Below are 11,993 nucleotides of genomic sequence, written 5' to 3'. Positions count from 1 at the left end.
GTTCTTTATGGCTTATGTTCGATTTCGTTCGCCGATCAAATTTCGTAAAAGACGACGATCTAGGAAAAGAGTAAGGGGCTCTCCAAATTTCCTCTCCCGAACGGTACACACTCCGTCTTCGCAGAAAAAATGAATGCGACCCGCACTCTCCCTCTCGATTTGGCGAGACAAAAGTTTCAGCCCCTAATTTCCCGCTTCCGCGTCATCGCCGCCGTCGATCTGCCTCCCAACCTCCTCTCCGCCGCCGCCTCTTACCGGATTCAACGTCATGGACCTCTTCGAGCTCCCGCCGGCCGCCAACGTGGTCGCACGGCCTCAACCGCCACCTCCATGTGCTCCGACATTACGCGCGGGTTCCTCGGCTGATGCCGCTTCTGTCCTCAAGAAAAGGAAGCACACGGGCACCCACGTTGTCTTCCCTGGTGTTTCCCTAACCGCCGTCGTTGTTGCAACCCCGGCCAAGGCTGCAACGATGGTCGTTCCGCGAGCTCGGCCAAAGAGGGGGGCAATACATGAATATGAAGCAGACCGTGAAGCGAAGCGGCCTTCCTCCATCCGCTCCACCGGTGGCCGAGATTGGCGCATCGCAGGACAACGACATCGGCGCCGCCAACGTGTTCGTCGAAATGCCTCTGAGGTACAATGCGAACGATGTTCCGAACTCATTCATGGATATGCTAAACGAGGCCAAGGTGAGCATTACCGAGTCGCCGCTTGATGCGTATGAGGTGGACGGGTAGGATGATGGCGAAGAGGTTGAGGTTGATGTTGCTTATGGTCAAGACGCATTGGAGGAGATTTATTAGGAGGTCTTCGACGCGGCGAAGGGGAAGAACAAGAGAGTCGTGAATTACATAGAAATCGAAGACGCTTACTTGGTGTGGTTATGATCGCAAGTGTCCATCGATGAGGTGCATGACACTGACCAAAACGGGAAGCGGTATTGGCAGCGGATCAAACATAATTTCTCTCACCTCATGCCTCATGCTACAACACCGGTCTATCGCTCCTATCGATCACTACAAGGTTGGTAGGACGTGATCAAGGTTTGTTGTAGATGGTGGAGTGGAGCAATGGAGCAAGTTAGGAACGCACCTCTGAGTGGCGTCTCTATCGGTGACTATGTGAGTGCATTGGATTTTGCGTGATTGTGTTGCAAGACATATGCATTTATGCTGCATTTTCTTTTGCGAATGTAGGAAACAATTGCGATGGAGAGGTACAAAGCAATGGAGGCCTCCAGAGGAAGACCATTCACGCTACAACATTGTTGAAAGTTGCCCGCGCATCTTGACAAGTGAAAATTGAGGGAGCAAGAAGCACCACCAAAGAAATGAGCTATGCTATGTTTGGATGATGCAAGTGACGAGGAAGGAGCCAACAAGGGAAAGCCGGATGGAAACAAGAAGGCCAAGTAGAAGATCAAGTTTGATGCCGAAGCATCAAACTTGGCTTTCAAGATCGATGAGTTCATGAGGTCAAAGGAAAGCATGACACTCAAGACTTTGTAAGTAAAGAAAGTCGGGATTGCGAAGAAGAAAGGAGGCTAGCACTTGAGGAGAAGAAGGTATGCTAGAAATTGTTGGGAGGAGAATATGCTATCAAGATGGATCCGAACACCATGGATTCCTTCAGTAAAGAGTGGTGGGATATGACGAGGCTGTGTTGAAGCTTCCGGTACGGAGAGTGGTGGTGTCGCCGGTTACCGGCGACGATGGTTTTACTTGAGCCTTCCTTCTTTGTCATGATGGTCGATGATTGCGTGAAGACGATGTTTTTCTCATATTTTGGATGTTTGATGCAAACATTGTTGTGAAATGATGTAACATATTTTCACATTCGATGTTATCATATTATAAAATTTGATGTATACGGTTTTGGTTTGGAGTTCACCAGCGTCGATCAGATCCCGTAAACTAAAACTATAAAACAAAATATCGGTGCCAACCCACGCGAGCGCAGAATTTGCGCGACTTATACTCTCGTTTTTTACATAAGGTATCCGACAGAGATGCTCTAACGAGCAGCTGTTTGCTCGACGCTTTTAGCTCCGTTCATCTTATTAACCATTAATTAACGCGATAAATGGACTAGAGATAGCTAACCTCATGATCTGCTCGTGAAGCTCGCTAATTCGTAGCTATCTTAAAACTGACTAATTAAGTCGACCAATAGGCCCAGGCCAAACTAGCCCAACCGAGCTCTACCAATCCTCTTTCTCGCAACAGGCTTGTATTCCCATGGGCCTTGGACCCAGAGGCCAGAGTCGCCGACCTTCCACGAATATAGATTTACTTTCATTTCTTCTGAAACACTTCCATTTTGCATCCCCTGCAGAAAATACTTGCAGCATTCCTGCAGTAGTACCGCAATAATCGTGCACAAAATCAGCTAGAATAACATCAATATAGGACGCCACGTCACATATGAGAAGCCGAAAGCATGCTTGACCATCCATGGTTTAGCAGAAGCTACAAACTGTGAGAAACAGCAACAGAAATCAGAGCTTCAATGCACCTTACGAAATGTACAGGAAAAAAACAGAAAATGCCGTTTATTTTCAGTCTTTTCCGCTTGAAAACCATAGAAATGCTCATTACTTACGGAATATATGGAACATAAACCACAACTACTGAACAAGTCCAGTACATGGCATAAGGTTTTCCCAGTTATAAGGACAAACACACCAGTGTCCAAACAAAGCAGAGCTCGCCTTCTGAATAATCAAGCGATGCAGATACCTTGTTCAAATTTCAAATGCTTTCAATGGGTCCTTGGGGTCAATTTCATGGTAGAGAGGGAGATCCGACCGGAGACTCTGTTTGCTGAAACCAATACTTTCCAGCGTTTTGAGCACCTCGTCGAACAAAATCTTGTTTCCGAACGGGGTGAAATGAAGTCCATCACTGCATGATATAATAAGGTTATCTGCTGCTTATGGTCATGAAGATACACTATAATTCATAATGCTTTGGCAAGATACTCTGCGATCAAAATCTCGATTCCTATAATGCCAGGGCATGAAGAGTGAAGATGAATAAAATATTTTACTTACATACTCGCCAATTGATAATCGACTATAAAATCACTGGATGAAGAACAGGACTGGGAAAAGAGAGTAAATAGCCCTTTTAGAATTTCAAACTATTTTAAGCACATAGGCTAAAGGCTATTAGAAAACAGAAAGAGAGAATTCAAACATAATGTTTTTTATCGATTATATAGTATCTGAGAGATCTCCTACAGAATCTTCTTTTTTGGGGAGAGGCGAAATTTTCTGTGCTCAAGAAGCATAGGAAAAATCTTCAGCAGTTTTCACAAACGAACAAAAGAGGTATTATGTACTTTGCTCTATTTGTAAATGCAGCTTTTTATCTGTCATTGCAAAGAAAACAGAGCCATGGTTTAGAATATGAAGTGAAACTTATGTGGCTCAGTAATCATTGTTGAGAGGCGACTCGTGATGCAAATTATCAACTGAATCTTATCTTGGGTCGTCATTTTTTCTGCTGCCCTCATAAGAATGTGAAGCATAACCAAGAACAACATCATACTACAAAGTTCAAAAGTGTTATATATCCAGCCATTTCTTTGGGTAGTCTCCAACAGTGTTTCGGAAGCCAGAACCAGACGTAACTGGACACAGACCAGATTTTGAGCAATCAGTGTAAATCCTGAGTAATAGTCTGAGAATTCCCAGCTGTTGATTTCTCTTACAGCAGCCACTTCCAATTATTAAACTTTTTTATGTTAGCCTAGGAGATATATAAGAGTTCTAAGAGTTAGAACAAATTTGCATGATCAAATTTTGCTCACACGGGAAAAAAAAATTCCTACCATAATGCAGATGTCTGCCAATCAGGGAATTGCTGCATCTGTGTCCAGATGTCTACAAATGGCTGGTCCAATTCTTTAGCAACAGCTATGCATGCCTGTGCATAAGTGCCTGCAGCTTCATTTGTTCTTTCAGGCTGTCTTGAAGGATCATTATCCCCATATATGTGCCTGCATGGAAAGATATGCCATAAGTGTGGCTTGCTCACCAATCTGCTTTGCTAAAAGGCATAATTACTAATGTTTGCTTCAAAGGAATCTTCAGTCAGATCACAGGCCACCAGGTGGTAAGTGGACAAGTGGATATACAAAGAGCCCAATAGTACACTCCCACAGGTGTTGAAATGTGCATCAGTTTGAATCAAAATTGAGTCAACATATAAGGAACTCCATACACACCCTCGACACATTTTGTAAGTTCAGCCCAATTTCTTAAACATTCCGATTGAGATTAACAGGTTTGCTTGACGCAAATCGCTGTATAAAACAAAAACAGTTTTCAGCAGTTTCCCATGTTTTCTTCATCCCAATTATCAGGGATACAATGAATGAATTGATGATGTTGAATATGATACATGTAAATTACTGACCTGCATCAAGAATGTCATTTAGCAAAAGGAAATCAGTAAGTCGGTCAGCATAGAGATATCTAGTTGACCTAACCACTGACCATTAATAAAGCTAACTAAATTACATATCTGCAGGGTGAGGGGGTTATTGTTACCGGATCCTCGCGGCCTCGTAGATTGGTGGAGGGGTGATGAAGATGATGGCAGCAGAGGGCCACTTATTCTGCAAAACCAAACCACATAGATATCTCAAGTTCTCAACCAAATACGAGTAATTGAAGAAGCGAGCAGATTAGCTCAAGGTGTGGAAAGTGAGAAATAGGCCTGATTCCTTTTGCGGATCTTGCTTGTGGCAGCTTTTCCTTAGACTAGTCATAATGCATAGTATCATATAGAAGTATCATGCGTATGATACTAGTACATGTTACTATCTCCACAATGCATGGTATCATATAGTAGTATCATAGTCTCCATATATTAATTGTTTTGTAGAATCTCAATGCAAATATATGTACAAGATTTACTTGACATTAATTTTTTTAGTAGTATGTGCTATGATACAGTATCTACCTATGATACTAGTACCCTCTTCCTCATCCTTAATTGCACTGCCACATCAGCATTTTGCATGCATGGAATGCATGATACTACCTATGATACTCCCATTGTGGGTAGTCTTAGCAGCATCCTCTGCTCCAGGACGACAGTATAGCACCAACCTTGAAGTGGGCGCAGATCGCGCGGAGGTTGTCCTGGTACTCCGCTAGCGGCACGTGCAGGTGCGGCTCCGCCCGGTCGGCAGGCTAGCGTCGTTGGAGCCCAAGAGCACCGTGACGGCCGCGGGGTCCGCGCCCCCGGCGGCCGCCCCCTCCATGGCCCTATCCAGCACCTTCAGCGCCCACCGCGTGTTGTACCCGCTGAACCCGCGCAGTACCACGTCCGCCTATAATCAGCAGAAATCCGACATCACTTCCAATCTTGCATACGCAGCAGCTAGCGGCGGCGCAAACGGAGAGTACCTGGCGGGCGAAGTGGTCGGCGAGGGCGGCGCCCCAGCCGCCTGAGGCAAAGGACTGCTCGGTGAGGGAGGCACCGAAGAGCACCAGCCGCGGCCGCATCTTCTCTCCTCGACTCCTCTTCCCTCCGATAAGGATCAAGGATCGGCCGCTCGACTGGGTTGGTTACTCCGGAACTTCACGAGCACCTCACTTCTGCGGTGGTGTACTATAGTGCCGGGTGGTAGTATCACCTGTAGTGGTGGTTGGGTGGCCGCCTGGACGAGCCGGAATCCTAGGTGAACTCGCCGGCAAGCGGCGAGGAATCGTCGGTCTTTTGAGTATGTTCCGCCTCGTCGCCGTTTGTGATCTCTCCTGGCTCAGTGGCTCCTGGTCTGGTAGATGGTTGACTCGATAACTGGGCTGTACCTGCTGCCTCTGCATCAAGAATAGCACTTAGCAAAAGGAAACCGATAAGTGGATCAGCATATACAGATACGGTGTTTCAGCCAATAGTGAGAAAATCGGTAATCCTTAACTACTCGATCGGTTTGGGAGTAGCGATTAATTGGAATTTGGACGATAAACTGATTTATCGGTTGGCTATTAATCGAGGTAACCTACACAAATTAGCACGTAAAAATAGTTTATATAAGAAGAAAAATAGTATATGATTATATGTCAGGTCCTACTTCTCTAGAGCCTAAAATCCCAGGAAAACGTGTATGCTTCTCCTCCATGATCTAGGGTGTGTTTGGTTGAGCTGTGGCTTATCTGAAAGCAGCTGTGGGCTGTGAGCTGTGGCAAAGCAGTTGTGGCTGTGTAATGTGAGAAAGATGTAAAAGCCATTTGGCAAGTAGCTGTTTAAACTGTGGCTATGAAGGTAAATGCCTGATATACCCCTAAAGATATGAGAGACTATTTATAAATATTTAATAAGTATAATAATGTCATTAGAGATTGTTTTAGATATAGATATTCAAATTGCCGTAAATTAATATATTATCTAGCTAATTAATTGATGAAAGAAACCAAAGTGTCAAAAGAGAAAGGGAGCCGGCCGTCGTGGTCCAGCTCGTTCGGCAGCCGACCGTCGTGGTTGAGGTCGCTCGGCGGCTGGTCGTCCTGCTCCTGCTCGAGGTTGGTTGGAGGGAGAGGAGAGCGGAGGCAGCTGTTACCATGGAGGCGGCGGTGCGGGAGGTCGCTGTCGACCATGGAGGCGGCGGCGGAAGCTCTGTAATCCCTAGCAAGCAGGAGATTGGGGAACGGGGTCGGAAGATCGGTCACATGGTGGCAGGTGGTGGGTAATATCTCCTTTGTTTTAGGGGCAAAGATGGAAAGGGTAGGATGCGCGCGCGGCCAAAGCAGCAAAAGCACCTCCGCGCGGGCTTTCCTCGCGACGCATGTTTCGCGAGGCTTTGGCTATAAGCGCGTTTGGTGAAATTCGTGTTTGGTTGGGCTTATGGCTTATAAGCCGAGAAAGCCACAGCAAAAGCCCAACCAAACACACCCCTAATCTTCAAGGTCACGAGCGAATTTAGGATCCACTAGTCGAAGCCGCGTTTCTTCCTTCCACTTTTTATCCTCTCACCTATGAAGTTTATCCTCTCCCACCACCTACCTAGGGTACGACCAAGGTAGCCAGAATCCCGATCCTACTACCGGAATCCTACGATTTGACGATCTTACATCACCGTATCGATGCAAAACCCACTATGAATCCCAATCGCGTAGAATCCATGTTGAGTCCCGATCCGAATCATAGAATCCTTTAGAATAATGTAGAATCTCGCTCCCTTTTATGGATTTTTCCGATTCTACTAACTCATTAATTTTCCCATCCGCAAAACCATACAAGGATACTACTTAAACATCCCAAGCCCTTTTCACTTGCTTTACTACCCTTTATTAACCTACAAAATCTCAAATAATCTATTGCTAGAACATTATTGCTAGAAACTTAATGTATTATAATTTTTATCTCCATTATACTATTACAAAACTTTCTGTCTGATAAAAATATCTTCTCTGAGTAAGTATGGTAGGATCCCAGATTCTACGATTCGATACTATGACTCGATTCTGCCTGACGAAAATCGATCGCCCTTGAGCTCCTGCACGAGCTACTCAAGGTGGTCGAGCTCCTGTATCTTGACAAATGAGAGTAACTGATCTGGGAGGGCGAGGAACTAGTTGGCGGCAGCGAAGTTCGAGCTGTTGGGGGCTGCAATCAAGCGGGAGCTTTGCAAAACCTACTTTATTGGGGAGGGGTAGCGCATGTACTAGCTATATGAATTGAAAAAATTATAACTTTTTGACCAAGTGCAGTAGTCACTACTAGGAAAATGCCTAGCCGTAAGAATGGTATCAGTGGTGCACATCTATTTTGGTGCGCCACTACTAGTTAGCAGTGGCGCACCAAAAAGTGGTGCTCCACTGATACAAATATAGCAGTGGCGCACTACTTTTGAGGTGCGCCATCACTAAAGTCGGCCAGATCCCACACCTCCTTCCAAACTTACTAGTGGCGCACCTCTAAGAAGTGCGCCATTGCTATTTAAATAGCAGTGGCGTACGTATATGTGATATATATGGTGCGCCACCTTACTACAAATAACAATGGCGCACTGCATGCGGTGCGCAACTGTACGCGCAGGTCGACACGAGTTGGTATCGCAGCCCCACCACGCGCCTTACCGAATTACCCTCCACCCGTGCGCTCTCCACCAATACGCCCTCCCCCGTGTCCCCACCCACCACAGACGCCCACCCACCCACCAGCATCGCGCACTATCCCGTGTCCCCTTTCTCTTCCCACATCGCCTTACCTTTCTCTTCCCACACGCACCACGCCTCCACACCCACCACAGATCTTCATCTCTGACCGGTACTCGTGGCTTCCTCTGATTCCCGGGTTCTCGTGCCGGTGGCCGGTTCTCACGCTGGCGGCCTCGACTCCATCATCGACGGTGATTTGAGCGGGGATTGGTCGGGCGGGTGCCCGAGCTCGAACGGGTGGAGGGTGCCCCACCTTTCCCCACGCCTACAAGCGCAGTAGCACATCGCTGGGCGGCAGTCCTCCACATCCGCCGCCTCGAGCCGCCGTCCCACGCCTTCGACCTCAAGATCCAGGTGCTCACGGAGGAGATCGATCCACCAACCTTCGCAGTAGGAGACAGCGTTGATACGTCTCCAACGTATCTATAATTTCTGATGTTCCATGCTTGTTTTATGACAATACCTACATGTTTTGCTCACACTTTATAATGTTTTTATGCGTTTTCCGGAACTAACCTATTAACAAGATGCCACAGTGCCGGTTCTCGTTTTCTGTTGTTTTTGGTTCCGTAAAGGCTGTTCGGGCAATATTCCCGGAATTGGACGAAATCAACGCCCAGAACCTTATTTTTCCCGGAAGCTTCCAGAGAGCCAGAGTGGGACCAGAGGGGAGCCCTGAGGGCCCCACACATGGTGGCGGCGCGGCCTAGGGGGGTGGGGCGCCCCCCTACTATGAGGGGGCCCCGTGGCCCTTCCGACTCCGCCTCTTCGCCTATTTAAGCCGTCCTGACCTAAATCTTCGATACCAATTGACGAAACTCCAGAAAGACTCCAGGGGCGCCGCCGCCATCGCGAAACTCCAATTCGGGGGACAGAATCTCGTTCCGCACGCCGCCGGGACGGGAAGTGCCCCGGAAGCCATCTCCATCGACGCCACCGCCTCCATCATGCTCCGTGAGTAGTTCCCCCATGGACTACGGGTTCTAGCCGTAGCTAGTTGGTACTCTCTCCCCATGTACTTCAATACAATGATCTCATGAGCTGCCTTACATGATTGAGATTCATCTGATGTAATCGGTGTTGTGTTTGTTGGGATCCGATGGATTGTTACATTATGATTAGTCTATCTATAAAGTTTGTGAAGTTATTGTTGCTGCAATCTTGTTGTGTTTAATGCTTGTCACTAGGGCCCGAGTGGCATGATCTTAGATTTAAGCTCTATACTTATTGCTTAGATTGTATCTACAAGTTGTTTGCACATGTCTATGTCCGGAACCCGAGGCCCCAGAGTGACAACAACTGGGATAACTGGAGGGAATGGCTTAGATATGAGGATCACATGTTTTCACGGAGTGTTAATGCTTTGCTCCGGTGCTCTATTAAAAGGAGTACCTTAATTTCCGATGAGATTCCCTAGAGGCCCGGCTGCCACCGGCTGGTAGGACAAAAGATGTTATACAAGTTTCTCATTGCGAGCACGTATGACTATATATGGAAAACATGCCTACATGATTAATAATCTTGATGTTCTGTCTTAATGCTATTTCAATCCTATCAATTGCCCAACTGTAATTTGTTCACCCAACACTTGTTATTGGAGAGTTACCACTAGTGTAGATAGATGGGAACCCCGGTCCATCTCTCATCATCATATACTCATTCTATATGTCATTGGAAGTAGTATCAACTATTTTCTGGTGCCATTGCTCTCATATTACTCGCTATCGTCGTCGTGTTATCTGTTACTACTGCTCTCATATTACTGCTCCTTTCACATCACCCCTGTTACTAGTGCTTTTCCAGGTGCAGCTGAATTGATAACTCAGTTGTTAAGGCTTATAAGTATTCTTTACCTCCCCTTGTGTCGAATCAATAAATTTAGGTTTTACTTCCCTCGAAGACTGTTGCGATCCCCTATACTTGTGGGTTATCAAGACTATTTTCACGGCGCCGTTGCCGGGGAGGCATAGCTCTACTCATAAGTTCACCTGGGGAGTACACTCTACCTCTCTCTCTGTTTTACTTTATTTTGTTTTGCTTAGTTTACTTTTGTCTAGTTTCTTTTTGTTTTGTTTTATTTTCCCTATATACCCGAAAATCCATAAAAATTTGAAAAACCAAAAAATTAAAAACTGTTGTTATGGGAGAACCCACAACCTATTTGGAGCTTATTGAATTATATAATAATTATAGAGAATCAAGAACGGGAAAAGTTATGAGTGCTGTGATAGAAAAACTGAATACAATTGCTAAAATCTTGCTTAAACGCCATGATATAAACTGTTGCTCTAAACATGATACTAAACATCTTAAATTTCAATGTGGCTTTAGTGAGGAAGTTTTAATTAAGAACTATAATTGAAATAACTATATTCATTTTGGGTTCGAAGAGGTAGAACAATTTGTCTTATTTATGGGAGCTTCTGAGATAGAATCCTTCATGGCTAAAAATTATGAAACTTGTGTCGTTTGTAAGGACCTTAAAGATTATGTCTCTTCTATCCTTAATTTTTGCATAGAAAGTTATAGTGATAATCCTTATATCATTGATTATAAAGAGAGACTCATTAATGCACAAGAATGCACTCACAATTTGCAGGAACACGTGGAAGAAGAAATTGATGAACCTGAAAGCTCATTGGATGAAAAAGAGGAGGAAATTGATGAACCTGAAAGCTCATTGGATGAAAAAGAAGAGGAGAGTGATGAACAAAAGGAGGAAGAATGGATTATCTACCCATGCCAACCTTCTAATGAGAGTAACTCTTTATCTCTTACACTATTTGATTGTCCTCCATGCTTACCAAAGGAGGATGAGTGTTATGTTCCTGTGGATTCTCTTGAAATATTCCCTATGAGCAAAACTTGTGAAAATGATTATGCTACTGTTATCTATGATAATCCATGCTATTTTGATAAATCTTATGATAATGCTTTTTTTGTGCCTGATGTTGAAATGCATGGTACTAAAGAGTTTTGCTTGGCAAATGTTTATGATAAATCTCTAGATGATGGTCCTATGTTACTTGATAATATTAATTGTACTACTAATAAAAATGGGATTGGAGAAGTCTTGACTTTATCTATGAGTCTCATATCTCTTGAGATTGATCAATCATCTTGTTATATTATTGCTAAAAGTGGGTTTGAAAGTTTTAATTCCACTATTTTTGAGCTTGATGAAAATTATGTGTTTATGTATCATGAAAAACATGCTTTATGTGATAGTTATATTGTTGAGTTTATCCATGAAGCTACTGAAAATTATTATGAGAGAGGAAAATATGGTTGTAGAAATTTGCATGGTACTAAAACACCTCTCTATATGCTGAAAATTTTGAAGTTACTCTTGTTTTATCTTTCTATGCTTGTCACTTTGTTCTTCATGAATTTATTTGTGTACAAGATTCCTATGCATAGGAAGTGGGTTAGACTTAAATGTGTTTTGAATTTGCTTCTTGATGCTCCTTTTGCTTCAATTTCTATTTTCCATGTGAGCATCATTAAAATTGCTGAGCCCATCTTAATGGCTATAAAGAAAGCACTTCTTGGGAGATAACCCATGTCTTTATTTTGCTACTGTTTTGTTGTGTCTTGGAAGTTGTTACTACTGTAGCAACCTCTCCTTATCTTTATTTTATTGCAATGTTGTGCCAAGTAAAGTCTCTAATAGAAGGTTGATGCTAGATTTGGATTACTGCGCAGAAACAGATTTCTTGATGTCACGAATTTGGGTTGGATTCTCTGTAGGTAACTCAGAAAAATCTGCCAATTTACGTGCGTGTTCCTCAGATATGTACGCAACTTTCATTAGTTT

General features: G+C 44.4%; 1 pseudogene; it reads right to left on the bottom strand.

Annotated features, from left to right (window-relative positions):
* Positions 1-2,654: 2,654 nt before the first annotated feature.
* Positions 2,655-5,521, bottom strand: LOC124659036 (annotated as a pseudogene).
* Positions 5,522-11,993: the final 6,472 nt, after the last annotated feature.

The sequence above is a fragment of the Lolium rigidum genome, chromosome 6 (assembly GCF_022539505.1).
Source record: "Lolium rigidum isolate FL_2022 chromosome 6, APGP_CSIRO_Lrig_0.1, whole genome shotgun sequence".
Classification (NCBI taxonomy): domain Eukaryota; kingdom Viridiplantae; phylum Streptophyta; class Magnoliopsida; order Poales; family Poaceae; genus Lolium; species Lolium rigidum.
This window is presented reverse-complemented; position numbering and strand designations above follow the sequence as displayed.